The sequence below is a fragment of the Emydura macquarii genome, unplaced genomic scaffold (assembly GCF_026122565.2).
Source record: "Emydura macquarii macquarii isolate MOO-44397 ecotype Brisbane River unplaced genomic scaffold, CSIRO-AGI_Emac_v2 contig_2676, whole genome shotgun sequence".
Taxonomy (NCBI): domain Eukaryota; kingdom Metazoa; phylum Chordata; order Testudines; family Chelidae; genus Emydura; species Emydura macquarii.
In genome coordinates, this window is record NW_027132813.1 from 40,297,629 (window position 1) to 40,317,543 (window position 19,915).

The 19,915-nt window shown below is 37.7% G+C and overlaps 1 long non-coding RNA gene across 1 annotated transcript in view; it reads right to left on the reverse strand.

The window, feature by feature from the left end:
* LOC137164366 (uncharacterized) overlaps nucleotides 1–10,138 on the reverse strand; it is a 52,999-nt gene extending 42,861 nt beyond the window's left edge. Inside the window, exon 1 of the long non-coding RNA XR_010923012.1 lies at nucleotides 10,107–10,138. This is a non-coding gene — a long non-coding RNA (uncharacterized lncRNA). The remainder of the gene's footprint in view (nucleotides 1–10,106) is intronic.
* Between the last annotated feature and the right edge of the window lie 9,777 nt (nucleotides 10,139–19,915).

Sequence of the window (19,915 nt, forward strand, 5' to 3'; positions counted from 1 at the left end):
TTTGGGTTAAAAGCTGGCTTTTCACTATCGACTTTGCAACGTTTACTCCCACTTGCATTCATTTTTGGCTCCGTGTCCATCACTAATGAAAAAAATGGAAGGCGTCCTAGCTCAATCGTAGCTGATGCTGTCGTGAGAACTTAAGATCCAGTAACCAGTGCTTAACTTGTGTCAGGGTTTGCTCTAGGCCTGGCAGTCCATAGCCCCAGCACCTCTGGGCTCCAGCCAGCGCCGTTGCTCTCCAGCAACCCAGCTCTGAAGGCCGTGCCGCCGCCAGTAGCAGTGCAGAAGTAAGGGTGGCAAGACCATACCATGCCACCCTTATTTCTGGGCTGCTTTCAGAGCTGCGCACTGGGCCAGCAGCCACTGCTCTGCAGCCACCCAGCCAGTGTTTAATTTCTGCCAGGGCATGTTGGGGCTGAAATTAAGCACTGCCAGTAAGTTACATACTAAGGAAGTCATTGGCAAATGATAGGCAGCGCATCACTGTTCGTGAATTTAATTATAAATGTTTTTTAAGGTGAGCTGACAGGCCACACTAAAAGCCTTGCTGGACCACATTTGGCCTGCAGGCCACCTATTGAGTATCACTGTTTTACAGCATCCCTTTCAATATAAGTTTTGCCATGCAAATTCTGATTAGAACAAGGCAACGATTCTTTAGCATTGAAGATAACACATGGTCCATGTGCCAAACAATTGGACCATTTTACTGTAGAGGTCAGTGATCAAACTATCTATGGGGAAATAGGGACATGCTGCCCTAGAAATTATGGGAAGTTTTTCACGACAGAAGTGTAATATACAGTATTCAGCCAAAGAAAAAGAAAACCATTTTATGTTTAACAATATCCCTGGATTCAGAAATTAATCCTAGCAGCTAAAGCAACCACACGTGAATTTCTATAGATTCTCTAGACCCTTATAATAAAGCATATTTTAAAAGGCCAAATGCTGACTGCAGATTACATATTGTTGTCTTCTTGTACTATGTTAGTTGTGAATATAATTGGGCACATCTTAATTACCTTCAGAAATATTCAAACTACTTTATGCAACAAGCAAATATAAAAGCTTGATCTCATTTTCTTCTCTACTCTTTTTCTGTCATTTCTTTCTTCTAGTTATCACCCTATCTAGGAATAAACAAAGAACATAAACAAAAATTGAGCCTCGCTGAGAACTTAAAATTCACCATCTATAGTCTTTGTTTTGTTTTCCACTCCAGCTAGCAACTCTGATCATACCACTAATACAATTCACAATATTGAATAACAGTAAAAGCTTTATTATAGTTTGCATATCATTGCAAAATAGTAAAGACATAATGCAGTTCTGTTTCAGAGGATGTTGCTATATGCATTAGTCTGTGTGTTGCTGTATCCTTATCCAGTATAAGAGTTCCAATGATTTTTCATTAAAATTACTGTTCTATTTGACGACGTACTATTGTGTGTTAAAAGATAATGGTTATTACAGCAACCACATTGCTACAATATGTATCTATGCTCTTCAAGCTACAACTACATTTTATTTAATTCTATATTTTCTCTATAAAAAATAAATACGGAGCGTGTCTCTGAATCACCACATTGGCTTCACATTTTTACAGATGAAACATTGGACAGCAATCATGCAACTTCATATTCCAATGCCCATTTACTTACAGGTGCTGATGTGCCAACTCAGTAGCAAGTTAGGATGAGGAATAAGTAGGGCTATTGTAGACATGTTAAGTTCAATAAAACGGGTTGAAATCAGAGGAATGTGTTTACTCATAGCACTGGTAGCAGGATACAAAGCCATACAGGTTGGGGTTATCAGTTCAAATTCTGCCCAGGCTGGTAAAGATTGAAAGTCATTACCATGTGATGTGTTAGCAGTTATACACCATAAATGGGTGATTTCGGGCCAGTTCATATTATTTATTTATTTATAGAGCCCTGATTGTATGAAAGATAGATGAATGAGCACGTCTTTAGCAAGAGAAGTATTTTGACCATTTTGGAAAGTCACATTCACACTGTGTAGTGTTGCTCTTCATTTCATCTCACACTCTCACTTGTGCAGTTTCTCTCAGATGGAAACAAGGAGGAGAGCCAGCACCATGTGACTGTCCAACTCTCCACAGACTGTGAGCGGTTGGCCCACAGACCACCGACGGAGAACGTCTGTGATACAGGAACATGGGACAATTGTGTATTTGGGAGTTATTTATTAATAATGAATCAAGCAAATGTTATCAAAGTCTATTATTTCGTATGTTCTTTTCAGTTATGTAATACAAACATGATGCAAAATAGTGCTAAATACTTAATTTTTGTATTAAATCTTATTTTGAAGATCAAAAATTGTAATTTTTTATATTTTGTGTATTGTAAAAAAATTGGATTATATTAAAAATATCATGTTTAAATGTGTGTATATTGAACGTATGTGTGTGTGTGTGTGTGTATATATTGGTATACATACATTATGCTACAGTGATATTTTTGTTGTAAATTATTCCTTCAAGGTGAGCCTTTTGTTACCTTGCTCATACACTGAGTGTACTTAAAACACAAAAATAAATAAGAATATAATTAAAAAGAAAAAAGCAATTATTTTTAAATGTAGAAATAATGTACTTGATTCTGAGCTCACTTAACATGATTTTTACATTGGTGCAACTCCACCGACTTCAGTTGAATCTCTCTTGATTTGCACAGGTTAACTGAGAGCAGAATTTTGCCGGGAGAAAGATAGTGATGGAAACTTGCAGCTTAATATTTCACGGAGACGACTACTTTGCCAACACAGACAGCAGACCAGACTTGTACTTATTGGATCCAGTGTTACATGTGCACTAAAATTCTCTCCTTCCTCCACATTCTAATAGCAGGGACCCCACTTTTCCAAGGAAGAAAACTTGACTGGTGTCTTTGATGGCTTTTCACATTAGTGGTGGAGAAAGGCTCCAAACTGACAGAAATGGAGATGGAAAATTTTTAGTTATCCTCACAATAACAGTCTGTGTGGTGATGAAGCAGTTTTCTTTCTCATTCTTCATTACGCCAGAATGTTGATCTAAGGGACCCCTACAGAAAGAGAAGGAAGATCTACAACTAACGGAGTTCTTGGCCTCTCAGCTGAGTCTGCAAACTAGTCTGCCATCTTTGATGGTATTTTTTATGATAGGGGTACCTGACCACTCAAAACTGGCCAGAGAATAACCATTAATTTCACCCAGGTCACTGAACAGCATGACATGATGAGTACTTTTGGTCACTGCTGATCTTGGATGTATTCTAACTACTTTCCTAGAGATGAAGGGTTCCATTTCAGTCCCCTGAAACATGCAGCCCTCAAACTATATTGTGGATTATGGACAAGGACTTAACTGAGTTTCCTGGACTCAATCTCCATGAGCCAGATCATCAAGCCCCCCAGTCACAATGGTGAGTACTTATTCACAAAGGTAGTCAGTCACATTGATTTGAAATTAATCACACTGTCTATTTTTACTTTACATTCCATCTCACACTTTCACACGTTCAATTTATTTCAGGAGGAAATTGGAAGAGGCTAGCACCATGGGAACAGTCAGCACTCCACAGCAGACCAATGGGACTATTCTTGTGAGTTAATGCTAACCAATGTAAGTAACAATGCGTCCCCTGTATATAGGGTATGCACAGCCCATAAGAAAACAAACAAAAAACCGTTCATGAATTTAACTGAAATATAAGGGCTGCACCGCCCTACATCAGTAAAGGTGAATTTGGCCCACTGCATGTCAATATATTAGACAAAGTGATCTTGTGCATTTTAATTGTTATCAGAATATTTTATCCTCAGAGATAAGAAAATGCCTTCACTAAAAAGCACCGTGGAGCCTCACTGCAATGTGCCAGTGTACTAGTAAATCTAGTAACACAGCAAGTTAAAATATTTATTTGAAATTTACGTTAGCTTTTTCCTATATTCAAATTGGAATGCTGTTAGAGAATGGAATGAAATGTTTTCAAGCCAAGAATCATGCTAATCCATATTGCAAAGGTCCCTGCTATTCCTGCCCAAATCATACTCAGAAACAAGAGCTGATAAGAAGCAGCCATTTAAGATGGGGATCCCCTTAATTTATTAAACCTTATTGCTGCCATTTTTATTTATGAATCTAATTGCATTATTTCATCAGGGGAATTGCATTCCACCATCTCTGAGTCCTGAGCACAGTCTTCAACATTTGAGTTCAGTGGTTTGAAAATCTTTTTGCTGCATTATTGCCATATAATAAATTACCATTATAAACAAAATATTGTGATTTCTAGGTCATAAAAACAACAGGTGGATGAAAAGAGGATGTGATGGCTCAGAATGTAAAGTTTGCACTGTATCATCAAAAGTCTTAAATTATTGGCATTTCCCTCTCCCACAGACTTTACAAGTAAATTTCCTAATATATCAGCACGTCATGAAATTCTTTATGGAAAGAGAAAGAAGAAGAGGTTACTAGTGTCATCAGGCTCTGATGTAGGAAAGACTTTTAACAATATTTTAGAGACAGTGTGGCTCAATAGCAGACTCATTTCAGTAAATAAAACACTGATGTCAATGACATATTAATCTATGGGCCAGATAAACCACTTGGAAGTAACTGTAACCCATGGGCAACTTGCAGCCATCAAAAAAGAGAGAGAGAGAGAGAGAAAATGGAAGCACTTATCATTCTTGTATAAAATTATTTTCACTATTACGTGTCTCAGTCTTGTGGCAATGTGGCTCAGTGGAAAAACTCAAATCATCAGAACATTAGGGATCTGATTTTCCTCTCACTTACATCAGTGTCAATCTCAGCAATCCTAAAGGCTTAAGTGGGACTTTAGACTAAATGGGATGCTAGACTACCTTTTGCTGGTTTCTTTATGTGGGTAATTTTCACCCTCACAGCCTCAATTATTGTAGTTTAGTATTTATGCAGTATGAATAATGTATACGGACAAGTAAACTAATACATTAACCTTTGTGGTAGGTTGATGAGACATTAGTCAATACAGGAGAGGCAAAAAGGTCCAAATCCAAACTCAAAATAGCAACAAATCAAAGAAGTAGGATGAAAAGTGATGGAGATCAGCAGTGGCCTAATTTTTATCAGATTCACAGCTGAGGAAACAAGACAACCTGCAGGAAAAAATATTTTACCCTCCCCTCCATGCAGACAAAAAGAAAGGAATCTGAACAGTAAACAGCAGAGAGAGAAATCACTTCTTCTAATATTGCAGCTAGAAAGATAAAACACAGAAAGAAAAAAGCATCATACACCAACTTCTCCATTGCAAAACATAAAATAAGTCTATGAAGTGTGTTTGACACTGAGTGAAGCTGTAGCAAGCAGCCAATACCCTTCAAATGTTCATACATTTTTTAGACACAGAAAGCATGATATGTATCTGGTAGTGGCACATGTACAAATAATACTGATTACTATTTAGACCCTGAATTCCCAGGGAACATCCTAGACCCTTAATTTGATCATTCAGAAGCCTGAAAATGATGTAAGAGTTAGAGATGAAGATGGATGGAGAAGGAATATTCTGGCCACTTGCAAACAGAGTGTGGGGATAACAGAACAGAACAGGATGAAAGGGCATGGTGAAGCTAGGGATACTACATGTCCGGCTGTATGTTGATCTTCCTTTCTTTACTGTCAGTGTCATTGACACTTCCTCGTAAAGCCCTAGGTCCCCAACTAGGGAAATATCCTAGAGGACCATAAAGCAATGATTGCAGCTCCTGGAAATGTGTCTCAGAAGATGAAGTCTCTCTCATCCTAAAGCATAAGGCACAAGTTGAAAACACAAGAAGACATGATAGGTGGCCCCTCTCAAAAACTACTTGCAGCTACTGGTGAAACGGTCATCATCAATATTTCATTTGTGAACATTTTCCTAGCATAACACAAAAAGTATCTCCAAGAGTTTTTCTGTACAGTAGTTAAAACTGAGTTATCTCCTGTAGACTTATAAGGCTGTAAAAGAAAATCTTTTAGATGGATAATGCTGGGGGGGGGGGGGAGAGTGCCTTTGGTGGATAAATCTCTATTGGCTACACTGTTATGCCTCTGCATAGGTGCTCAAGGGGGAAAGGGTGCATGCAGAATTACAGTCTCTTCTAGTGCTCCCTAGGGCACAAACCAACCAGCCCAAAGATAGAAGGGATGGGAATTGGATGGCTGTACAGGAAGTCTCATGCTTCATCCTCCCAAGTGGGCGCAGTGGGTAAGCCAGGCAGCTCCAGAACAGACTGTAACTCCAGAAACACTTGCTGTGGCAAGGCATCACCAAATTGTTCCCAAGGATCACTAAGTGAAAGCCACTCTGTGAGAATCTTCACAGCCTCCATACCAATCAAAAGCCATTTCCTGCAAGAGCTACTATGGCTTTTCAGTTCCTGCCCTTGCTAGAGTCTTTGGTAGGCAAAGGAAACTACACAAATCATGATTAACACTGTTCAGTACATGATATCAGACTTAACATCCGACACACTGTGCTACATCTATATAGCATTGTCTCCGATAAGCATGTGGACAAATGGATAAATATTTGACCCCCATGCAAACCCTCTGCTTTAGAAAGGTAGAATTACATTTGTTCACAAATTTTGCAATTGTATTTATGCAACTGAGTAACAACTATTTTTTTAAATCAAATCAGGATAGTTGTATGTTATCACAGGTTAATTCTAGCCATCCATTTTTCTTAAAGGTTTGGGTAAGACAACTATCTAGAGCATCATCAGCTCAGATATAAACACTGCAAGGAAGTTATTGGCAGTCTAGCCAATTGGGTAATTTGAAATATACTTGAGTATATCAAAGCATCAAACTTCTGATTAGTGGCCTGTGGTTATACCATTTGTAAGTTATCAGTCTCTTCATGCATGAGGATAAATGTCTTGTGTATATAATATATATAATTTATTATTATTTAAACCGGTTCAATACCTGGACTCACTTTAGTCTCTCTGGGCCAAATCCTGATCTCATTTACTCAATATTAAGTCTGGCATAACTCCATATATTTTAATAACATTATTCTGGATTTACATGTTACATCAGCTTCACTTAGAATAGAATTTGGCCCTCTAGCTCTGTGCTGTCCTTTAGGCCTGATTCTGATCTCACTCTTGCTTCTTTCACTTTGGTGTAACTCCATCTACTTAACAGAGTTCCTCCCAATATATACTGGCATGAGTGGAGCACTATTGCCTTTTTTTCTCTCCTGAAACAGTGACAACAATGCTTCAACAAACTGTGTGGAGTTCCTTTTTGCTTCACAAGTTTCTTACTCAGCAGTTTTACCATATGAATGAGCAGTAACAACATCCATGAAAGAAATATGAGATAATGTAGGATGAAGATTAATCTTGAACCGTGCTGGAGGCATCCCTTACAATTATTTTCCTTTCTCAACTCCTTCCTCATTATCCACAGCTTTTTGGTAACTCAACTTCTTCTGATTAGAAATCCTTCTCTGGTTACTCTTTTTTTTTCCTTTCCTTGAGGCCACTGCTGTGAGTGTCTTTGAATGAGGCAATTTAGAACAGACTTTCAAATATGTTTGCCTCCCTCTTCTTGACTAATGTTCGTGTAGCAGACATTGCAAATACCTGGACAAATATTGCTATGGTCAATGAAGAAGGAAAAAACAAAAAACCTATCATACTACTGATGGATGCTTCCTTCAGAGGATGCCAGCTGGCACTTTTAGATGTTTGGAATAGTTAGCTGACTGTGCTTGGCTCTTTCCCTTTTACTGTTGGTAGTGCTTTGACAAGCCTGCATTTTGCTTTAATGTTGGTTATGTTTGGCTCATCTCTCTGCCTTCCAACTGTTTCTTAAACTCCTCTGAGGGCTCCGTTAGTCTCAATGGGTGCTACTGCCTTTTCTTCACCTCATTATGCTTTATCAGAGTCTTTTTCATTTCACCAGAGATGTCCTTATCTCTTTTCTCAATAAATCTAATCTTGGATTCTCTTTTTCTTACCTTTTTTCTTTTCTTTCTTTCTTTTTTCTATGTGTGTGTCTATAATTCCCACGGGTCCTCACAGATTTCTCGACTTCCCTCCTCACTGACCTCACAGGCCTTTGTGTCATGTTAACTGTTGTTTTGGAGAAGATGAGCTGGAGAGAACTCCCTCTGGAGACTGCCCGTGCTGATGCTGAATCAGCGAAAGGGGCTGTTACACAGTGGCACGTGGCACGCTCTGCTAGGGGCTAAGCAAGCTGTTTCTGCAGTGTTCTGAGCCCAAGGCTTCCTGAAAGTGAGGGACCATGTTAGTCTTTTAACTGAATCCTATGTGTGGTATGACATGGCGCTCGAACCAGACAACCAGGCTGGCTGATATTTTATTCACACAGTGCCTTACATTTTCTTGTGTTTTGCCTTTTATTGAGTTAACAGGGTAAGAATTTCATCTGTAAGTGCTTTTTTGAGATGAACTGCCTCTATTAGGGATCTCTGGTATATTAGAGCAGGAGATAAAAGATAGGACGACCATAGGGCCAGCGTGACTAGCTGCCAACAACCAGCAAGATTAATATGTCTAGCAGACTGGGGAGTGAGGAATGAAGTTGCCCAGGAGCATGTTCAGGGGTGAGATGGAGAAGGGATCCAAATGGCAGGGAAATATGCAGGGGAAGAGGAGAAGAAAGGAATCTGGCCCAGAAAAGCATCCACTCAGCCCTGGTCTACACTGACCTGGCGATCCGGCGGCAGTCGACAGAGTCACGCAGTGCTATGCCACTTGAGGGGCTGGTTTGCCAGCATCGACTTCTGGATTGATTTAGCGGGTCTTCACTGACCGCTCAATAGATCCAGATAGAGCGATCTGATGGCGGAGACTTTGTCACTGTCAGTATAGACATACCCTCAGTCACTGCACTAAGTAGCTTCAGTCCCAGAGAGTACAATGGGAGATGTCAGCCATTTTGAAAGAGTTCTTCCTGGGATTCTCTGATGTGGACCATTATTTTTCAGCCTCTGCTGAAGGAAAAACTTTCAGTTATGAAGGACAGTGGCAAAAATAACCTTATATCCTGAAACATTCCTTTCAAATGTAGCCTGTGTACAAGATTTCAGTGAATTTCAACAAATGGCAAGTTTGAAGAGTCTATATTATGTTACTGAGATTTTTAGAGACAAAGAAAAGTTTTGACACCATCTACTAAATTTCTGAAAGGACCAAGTTAGAATTATTTTAACTCCTAAACGAATTAATGTATTTAATTGTTAATTCTCAGAAAATCCAAACTACTCAAAGATACATACAATAATTTTGGGGAGGATATGATATTTTTCATACAAGCTGGATCCCAGCTTTAAGTGCACAACTCTATTCATCCTTAATTAAAGAATTGCCAATGGTGTGTCCATAAAATGAAGCTGATTTTCCAAACAGCTGAGTGCCCACAGCTTCAGATGGGTTGTGGGCTATAAGATCAGATCAATGGACTTTCTTTTTCAATGAATGAGACTTACTGTTTGTGTGTTGACCAACATCATTGATCTTTTAGATTGATACGTATTTTACGTTAATCTCAACCAGTCAATATCTACCAAATTATTTTACCCATTTCACATATGAGTAAACTGATAAGTACACAGGGCAGGGTACACTTACTCAACATCAGTGAATGAGTCAATCGCAGAGTTGAGAATAAACTCTTTCCTGTTCCAACCACTAGACTGCACATTTTCCTTTTTTTCCCCCTTTTGTTTTCTCTCTTAGTGCTCTGTGTTTGAAAAACAGAGACAGGCTAACAGGAAGATAATAGACATGTGACTCTAAAGGAAGACGATTCCTTCAAAACATGATGACCTGAAAGCTGGCCAAAGTTTGACCTTCCTCTCATGCTATACCAAAACATTGGGAGGAAGGGGCAGTTTTTATGAGATGTGTAACATCCAATTACCACACCCCCAGCCTGCTTTAAAAAAAATTAGATTGAAAAAGGAATATAAGTAGGTGACAAAACGCCCGCTGTACTTGTGGATTGGCAAGCCATCCTCATTGAAAGCTATCACGCAATGTAGTAGAGCTCTCATTTCTGACACGTCACACATCACCTTCCGACAGCTTTGCTCAGAACACCTTCTTCCACTGACAAGCTCTTGTCTTCACAACTGGAAAAAAGGGGGGAAAAAGAAATTCAAAAATCGATGGTCTCAAAATGCATTAAATAAAATTCTTCAAAGGGGAACAATGAAGAATATTCAGCAATTAAAAACGAAGAGCCTGACTGTCCTGCCAGGTTTAATGATTCCATCGTTCCCAGATTTTCTGCTCAAATTTACACTGCCAACACCATTTTTCACACATGCTTCCAGACCTGCCCTTTCAGCTACTAGGCCTGACACCCTCTATTCAAGTTTACTTGCATACATGCACTGCAGGTACAAGATGTAAGACCTTACTAAGAAAAAATAGATCACAAGAGACACATATGACCTTACGTATCTGCATTAACCTTTTTATTTGTTTTAAATATTACACTTAGATTAAAAACATAAATAAGGATCATACTCTACATCTGTTGTATTTACTTGTTCACCAACATTATATAAAATATTGGCTGGAGTTGAGGATTATAGTGGAAAGCTAGTTCCCCATGGGTTGAAAAAGTGAATAATGCTGGGACATAATGACTATAAGTAACCCCTTTGGTGATCATGTTGACAGCCCAAAGGGCAGTAGCTTCCTGGAATAGTTTTTCAGCCCCAGAAAATGAAAAAAAAATATTGGTATATATTAAGATGTTCAGTATGTTTGTATCTATGCATCTACGCATGCATATATATACCAGAGAAATCAGTGCAAGTATATACTGTACAATTCAGTACAGTAGGCACAAGCAGGTTATGTATTTCCTATACTTAGAAGGGGAAACACCTCAGACACCAAAGAAAATTTAATTATTGTCTGGTAAATGTCCAGATTTTAATGGATAGTGCATAGTGAAAATTCATAAAATTCATAAATGCATAGTAATACATGACCGAATTCAACAAAACTATATGTCTTCCATTATTCCACCCAGCCTGCTTGCACAGAGTGGAAACTGGGGTGTATGTTGTGCTGGCCTGGGACCACAAAGAGTGAGCCTACCCTAATGCTGGCTGTCTAATTCAGCAATTTGTTAATAGGGAGGTGACTCTTTCCTATTTGCTTCATAATGAGATTGGGCAGCTCAAATTTTGCATTTTGTATCTAAATCTCTCTCTCTCTCTATATATATATATCTTATATACGTATTTTATATATAATGCACTGTATATAATTGTAATTGTGAGTTGCGCCTATTCTCTTGATCTTCTAGATGGTCTTTTATTTATGTTCTCTAGCTATGTGTAATATTTAAAATAAAAAAGTTAATGTGGATAGAATGAGGTCATAAAGGTTGTAGGATGGTCTACTTCTGTAGCATGCTTCTTTGGGTCCAGATTGTTTAGCAAATCAGATGCAAGATATATTTTGATTAGTTTGTACTTTAATGGATCATGTACGAAGAGTCCACCTTTCACATTGTAGCCATTAATTTTTCTTTAGTCTGATGGAAAAAACAGGTAGAGCATTGGGTTGGGGTTCTTTTTGTTTTTTTTCTGCTGATTGAAAAGTGATGGATTATTTTCATGTGGTAAGAAACACAATGTTTTCTTTAGCACAGCAGGATATTCTGTTTGCAAGGTCTAACAGTGAAATATTATGCATATCTGCAGCTGGCCCACTGCCAAAAATTGAACAGCAAAAATCAGAAGAGATTTTGAATCTGAATCTTAAAACCAGGATAGCCCTAAAAAGCAACTAATGAGGCATTCAAAACAGAAAGCATTTGTACTATTACACGATTGCTGTCATACAAGTCAGCATTTAACAAAATGGTAAATATTTATTTAAACGTTACCTTAAACTTTAATGATAGATAGATAGATAGATAGATAGATAGATAGATAGATAGATAGATAGATAGATAGATAATCTCTTCAATGTTTCCTAGATATGTACTAATACAGGTTCATTTATTTTAGCCCTCGGTTAATAGGCTAAAATATTTCTCAGACTCAAAGAAGCAATCATTTAAGGAGCAGGTAAAATTTAAAACTAAACAAAAACCACGCTTTCTAAATGTATTAGAAGTACAAATTATTAACCAAAAACTCTGCAACTGTATCAGCATTACAGGCTTAAGGAGGATGGCATTAGATGTGGTATACAAAAAAAATTGACCTGAATTAGGGTATGATGCTGTGTTGCTGAAGTTAATGAGCATTTTGCCATTGACTTCAGTGGTTCAGAGGGAGGGTCCACTATCAGTAATATTTTCAGAGTTATTTTACTGCCCATTCTGTCCTTTGAAATCCTAACATGACCCCGTCCAACCAAGGATCCTTGCACAGGGCCAGCTTGTGACATCCAAATGTCCTCCTTTGGAAATTCTGCTCTGTGAGCTAAAGCCTGCACCACTGAAGTCAATGGAATGTTTGCCACTCAGTTATACGGGAGCCAGATCAGACCCTATGGGCCCAGTGCTCCAATCTTTCTATGCATGTAAATCCATGAAAGTCAAAGGGAGTTTCATAGGTAGGGACTGAAGAGTGGGACCATACAGTATATGTAGTTCAAAGATCTGTCTCTCTAGGTTCTTATCCTGGGCCTATCACTGTTGTATCCGAGTTCTTCACAAGTTTTGAAACTCCCAGGAATATCTGCCAAGAGCTCTGCTTCTATGGAATCTGATCTGGCCACACATCTCCAGCTTGCTCTTTAATGTGAGCACATAGTTTTAAAATAGGGGACTATCATTTACCTCATAATCATAATCAGATTTTTTTTAATATATAGTCTCATCTGTTGTTGTTATCCTGGTGATGACTATTATAGAGAAAAACACCTCTTAATCCTATGAGCCTTCTTTCATTTGTGTGGGCTCCTTTCTTGGCTGATTTGTTGCACATGATTGTGATTATGGGGTGGAAGGTTTTCTGTGCGTGTGATTATGTTATTTACATATTAGTGTGCCTTTCTGGTGTATCTCACTCAAGCTACATGGCGCATCATCAGTTGCACTGCATCCCTTTTATCACTGGATCTTCACACTGGGTTTCAGAAAATGCTTACAGTACTAGAGAGTTTATTAAAAACAGGCTAGCAGTTTTGTCAGCATAATTAATATTCCAGCAGCAGAAGATTTAGCGTCAGGGCACAATTAGCATATGAAACTTTAACTTGAACGCCATGGCATTTTGAAAAGGGAATCAGGAAATTCTGGTAAATAAGCATACATATTTTATAAACTTCTGAACCACTCAATGCCTATTTTTATCATTCAATTAAACAGAGATGATACAAGACAGCTAGAGATTTGATGACCATTATGGTAAGACATTCTGGTACTTCTTTAACAAGAGTTTTGGGCAGATCTTCAGCTTTTGTAAATCAGTGTAGCTCTTTTGACTTCAGTGGAACTACATTGATTTACACTAGTGTTTTCCTTGTAGACTATGTTATACTAGGACTCTATTTTGAAATCAGTAAGTTATATTTTAAAGTAGGAACAACACCCCCAACAAAAGGTCTATTAATACCTGAAAATGATGAGTTGCCATTTTACTATAGTAGATTCCCAATGATTTGATCTGCTAAGTTTTAAATCTTTCCACAAAGGATTTTCATCGTTTCAGATGTTTTAATACATAAAACTTGACTGTCTAATCTTTCTTGTCTCTTTTCTAACACAACCAAGATATAAAAAGAACCATAATATGTATCATGGGAAAGCAGTGCGGCAATACAAAAGGCTTCCATGCTAAGAGCGGATGGATAATGGTAGTTATTATTAATTTAGAAAAACAAAGAAGCTACCCAGAATTTCAATAATGTGACAAGGTGTGAGCTATTGAATGAAAGAAGAGTTTATAATTGGATTTTAGAGTAATTTAGGAGATGAGATAAGCTGTAATGATTGTATATTAGAGGTTAAAATTACAGTAGAAACTCCTAACATATGGGTTCATTGCACTGAAGAAAACAGAACAAAGAAAAGCAGTGTGAAACCAAACTGGCACAGGTAGGATGGCAACAAGTTGAGTAGGTACAAAGAGAAGTGAACCGCTGTTTTTTTCAGTAACAACCTTATAAACTGGCATTGACAATGGCTGTTTCCTTTGAAGAGTATGTTTAGTGGGTATCTTTGTCGTCTTTAAAAAAAATAAGGATGGAGGGGATGTACTGCTTGACATTTCTCAGTCAAGAACATTCTAATTTTACTAGAGGAAGAAGCTACTGGGCACTGGGCTGGAACTATAGAGATTCATGTACAATTCCTCGCTCACACAGACTTCCTTTGTGACCATATGCAAGTCACTTAATCTCAGTCTCGCATCCAAAAAATAAGGATAATAATCTGTCTGTGTTTATTTAGACTGTAAGGTCTTCAGAGAAGGGTCTGGTCTCTTATTATGTGCTTGTTCAGTGCCTAGCACAATGGGGCCCTGATCTCAGCAGGCATCTCTAGGTGCTACTGTTATATATATAAACTATGAATTATAATATTATTTTCCAAGCTCCATGTTTACTTCAATTAATTTTCTTGGTGAATGTTTTCCAACATCTTTCCAACACAGCAAAGATAGCTGAATCTGTGCTTCATGTTTCCCATCAATAATCTTACCATATATATATGTATATATATATGGATGGATGTCACTGTCCCTCAAGCCACAAAGCACTAAGAACATGAGTCTAAATCCTCAACTGATGTAAATAAGCCTCGATCCAAGCTGCATTGATTTAAACAAGCTAAGGATCTGGTTCATGATTTTCAAAGGGATATGCCCAATTTTTGTGTGACTGTACTACAAATAGGGTATTTTGTGTATGCCAAGAGGTGCCCATCTGGTAATCAAAATGACTGTAATTTGTGTGTGCCACTATGTGATCTACATGCATGACCATGGCAATTTGTATATACAAATTGCACAAAGCATTTCAGAAAGCAGGCCAAACTAGTTGAGAATTTTAAAAAATACTGCAGTTTCTCATGAGACGCCCATTTTTCCTTCCCTTGTCCTTACAAGGCTTTAGCTGTGGGCATAAATGTTTTGTAAGTTGTGAATCAATCACCTGAGCTCTTTCTAAAACCTTAAAAGAAAAGCGACTGCAATATTCTTTACTGAGAATTCACATGCCATGAGTTCTTCTTAGTAAATGAAGCACAATATATCTACAATAGGGTAAATAATCCAAGCCATCAGGAAGTAAAATCTGTTGACAGAGCCTGTGCTTTATATAGCTGTCCTTATAATGAAGGATACTATGAAGTTTGGTTCATATCTTAGTTGCCAGTGCTTGGCTACCCCCTGCTGGGCTGTGAAATCCCAGACCTTTGTAAACCATTAGGCATAAACTCCAAGGCAGCACAGAACATATAAAGCAAATTATTACACAAGTTTTCTAAATGAGATGGGGTTCTGAGCACTTAATGGAGTTAAATATTGAAAATTGACATAGGCTGGCCATTTGAGATTAAACAAATGGTTATCAAACTATCAGTATCAATTTATTTAGATAATCCATTGGTTTGTTAAAAGCTCCCCAAAGCTCATAATCAAGGACACACATTTCAAAGGGGCCATGATGTGTTTATGTGCAGTTGGTAACCACATTTAAAACAAAGCAAACATAGTATCATAAAAATGCAGAAAAACAAATGATTTCCTGGTAAGTATAGAACTGTGAGACAGCAAATTTAGCTTCTAATTTTATAAATTCTGTAAATCTGGTGAACATATATTAAGTGCTTTGTACACAATTTGCTCTGGAAAGCACTTCTTCAGTAAAATACAGAGTAGATAGTCCCTGTAGAAAACTGTAAATTTATGTAATGTGTAGAGAAATTAAAAACAGAAAAATTTTCTGAAAAATGTGTCCAAACAACTTAAAATTTCCTTTATAACCACAAAGAGGATTAGTTGTTATAAGCTATAACACAGCTGTACACGACAAAGGCCAGAAACATACAAACTGAAGGGCTTGGGTTTTTTTCAGTTTGTCCCGTGGTCAAATTGCTTTTTCAGAGTTGCAAAATTTTGTTACTGACACATTTTTTCATTCTGTTTATTTTGCAGACAAAGCAGAAAAGAAATTGACATTTGAACTATATAAACAAGGACTTTATATCCAGTCATTGGGCTGCCAGTTAGGCAATTATTGTTTATATGTAGCACAAGGATAAAGAAACAATGTCAAATCTTCATCCCTCAAAACATTTATTAGTGTTAGTTGAATAGTAAAATTATATTTACCAACAAATTAATCAAAGGTTGAATTAGCCTCTAGCCTCTTATATTTTAGGTGCCAGAAAAGACGCTGTCAACCCTTATTCCTTTATCTAAACACAACATGTGTAGCAAACATAAACTTTTCCGTTATGTCAGAGAAGGAAAAGGAATGGAGTTTTCATTAAACACAGTTGTAAAAGGATCACATTACTGGACTAGAGTCATACCACTTCTCTCAACTTTTGTCCTTTATGTCCGCTGTCATCCGTGACGGAAGAGACAGACCTCATGGAGGGAGGGCATACAGGACATTTTGCTTGTCTGTTAGTCAGCAGGGGCTGTCAGCAAAAGGGGAATGTGGTATAATTTTGTTACTTAAAATTTACCCTACTAATATAATTCCTTTTCACTACATTTAGATTCTGGTTTGCTATCAAGACATGCAACCTTTTAAAGAAAAGTCACTGTTGAAGGGAGTGGAGTGTAAAAAGTAAACCCCAAACCCAATGATAGCATATCAAACCTCTTGGACAAGGAAAAGGGAAACTTTTCCACCACAACAACTAAAAAAAAGGTCTTTGCCCCATAACCTATGATGCTATGGTACGTAGAATCACTGTATATTTTAAAATTGAAGGTGTTTATTAAAGAATATGTCTATAAACTACAAATAACTTTCCACACTGTTCAAGCTCCAGCTTTGTTTCTGTTGTTTACCATTGACCAAATTCTGTCAGAAACATTATACCGCACACTGCACACTGGGACATCTAGTTTTTGAATAACATAACTACAAGCACATATGGTGTGACCATCCTGTCAGAACCCCAAACCTTGAAAATTCTTATCTGACTAACTGACTCTAATCCTAGATTCCTCCCTGCTGACCCTCCTAGAATTTTCCTTCTGATTCTGCCCTAGTTATCCTGCAGACTTCTTCTGCCAGAGGACTTGGAAATCTTGTCCTACCTATCATCATTTGCAAGGAAGTGTCTGTATGCCATTTGTTCTTGCTGAAGAAGAGTCAACTGTTCCTCTGTGGATTCTCTAGTAAACAGTAATAATTGGTTTCTGTCCTGTTCATCCAGCTCTACCAATTGCGAGGTAAGCCAATTGCGAGTTAAAGAGAAAAAGTTGATATTTAAAGAATGGAATGACATAGTGGCTTGGCAGTAAGGGGAAAATGGGAGAGTTCCAGATAGATGAGAGAGTTCCAGTATACATGAAAGTGTAATCCCCAATGGTAAATATACAGAGAGGAGGAACAGAGAAGAGATATAAAAGGAGCAAGTATGGAAGAACTGAAGTGGATAGAAAAATAAGGTGGAGCTAAAAAGAAGATATATCTGGCTTCTTAACGTAGCAGTCTCATGCTTTTAGATCCAGCTCGATTTCAGTTCCTGCAGACGAATCTACCAGGGATGGTGTTACATTAACAACAATACAGGTGTCACAGTGTTAGATAATAGAGCTCCCATTAATATGTCCCACTGCAAGTCATTATAGATGTAGTTATTGTTCCCAGTTGAATCAATGGCTCCCAGTAACATGATCCATTTCTGGAGCCAACATCTGGCCAGCATTTTACGCATTTAAATCTTGTGATATATAAAAACAATTGCTTTATAAGAACAAGAATCTTTGAAATCCACCATGTCAGAACCAAACCATCTGTCGAGTGGGCCAGTATGGGGTTGTGCAGGTGGAACTGAAGGTAGAATTTGGCCCATTATAACTAGTATGTTTTGTTTGTGATATCTCCTTTTGTCTACCATCACAGATAGCCTATACTACTCACAAGTCTTCATGAGTAAATTACAAACTTGATGGAACAAAGTTCCACTATTACCAATTTATTTAAATCTATATGTTGACAATCAGAACAATCAGCAGAGTCCTTGAAGCTCTGCACAAATTTTATAAAAAAGACAGCAAAGATGGATGCATGAAAGAACTGTTCTTACTACATGTAATAAGCTTGAATCTTACAAGTATCACTAATAAAACTTTTGTCTTATCCCAGAATACTGGAAGCATCACGTATGTGAAATTGTTCCACATCTGTTTAGCCACAGACAGGGCAGATCCCAGAATGATAAAAGTTTGGGAAATGGGGGGAAAGAACAACACAAGACACTATGTAGCATTATTGTCAAAAAAGCATATTGATGATGAAAGTACAAAAATAAAAGTTGCCTTCCTGGGCCAAGTTATTACACATCTAGCATAACACATATAAATTTCAGCCCTTCAGGCTGAATTCTGTTGAATTCCATTGGATTCCTGAAAACAATAAAAAGATACAAACATGTCCACTGCGGAGAAGGAGGACTTTTAAGTGACATGGATTATATGCTATGGTATCTATCACTCTGCAAAACAATCTTGATATATTTTCTCTTAAGACATAGATTTTTGGCTACCTATTGTATCTTGTACATCACTTCATGACATTCCAAGACTCATTGTATTTGAACTTTATGGCATATCTTGTATTATCTAAAATAAAGTCAACGGGGCTTCAGAGTCAGTATGATGGAAAGAGTAGAGAAAGACAAATAAAAATCCTCCCTAGTTGGGCAACACAAGATATTATTATTATTTAGTAATTATATTAGGATGGTTTCTAGATGCCTCAGTGGAGATTAGGGGTTCATTGTGCTAGATGCTATGCATACACATAGTAAGACAGAGACAGTAACTCCAAGAGCTTTCAGTCTAAACAGGCAAGACAGACAAATAATGGGAGGATAAATGGAAGGCAAAAAAACTTGCCAAAGATTACACACTGGGCCACATTACCTCTCCATAGTACCTTCCACCTTCCTTATAAAGTTTGTGAACAATTAAAGTTAGTTTTCAAACATAAATGAGTGATTAACAACATAACATCTTCATAGTTTTTCAAAGAGAACTGGGCGATGGTGAGCCAGCAAGAAGATCTCTGACTTTATACAAGACGGTTGAAATGGCACTAACCAAAGGACAATCTTATGTCATGTGGTCCTGCAGAAATGGTGATCCCATGCTTTCTTAGGATCCTCAGATGTCTGGGTGGGCCTCAGCAAAATATATCCCAACTTTCCATCAGAAATGTGTGGTCAGACACCATTTTCATCTTTTAAATTAGCTCATATAAGTTTTGAAGTCGTACACATTTTAGTACACTAGGTTTTAAATTAGCAGGGCCCCCCTTTACGGGACATGTAATTGCACGGCTAACATTATTACCATTATCGTCATCCTAAATCTCATTAAAACAGAATCCGGGAGGCCTCACCCACTGACAACAAGCAGTCCCATTTTGGTTTTGGATCAACATTTCTCCTTCAGGAGACAGAATGAGGCTGTGATGATTACTGCTTTAGCTAGGCAATTAAGGTTAGGGCTCACAAACAGCATACTGCTATTTTATACCCATGTGTATGCCATGAACTTTTTTTTTTAAGTTAGACATTTGCAATCCCTCAAGGAAAACTTTCCTATTGACGCAGTACAGAAGAGTAAATTTTAACTTAAAATTTTTCCATGAAGCAGATGTCTTTTCTTGTGAGAACTGGCATATTTTTACCCTCAGAATGATCTCTGCTTTTATATGC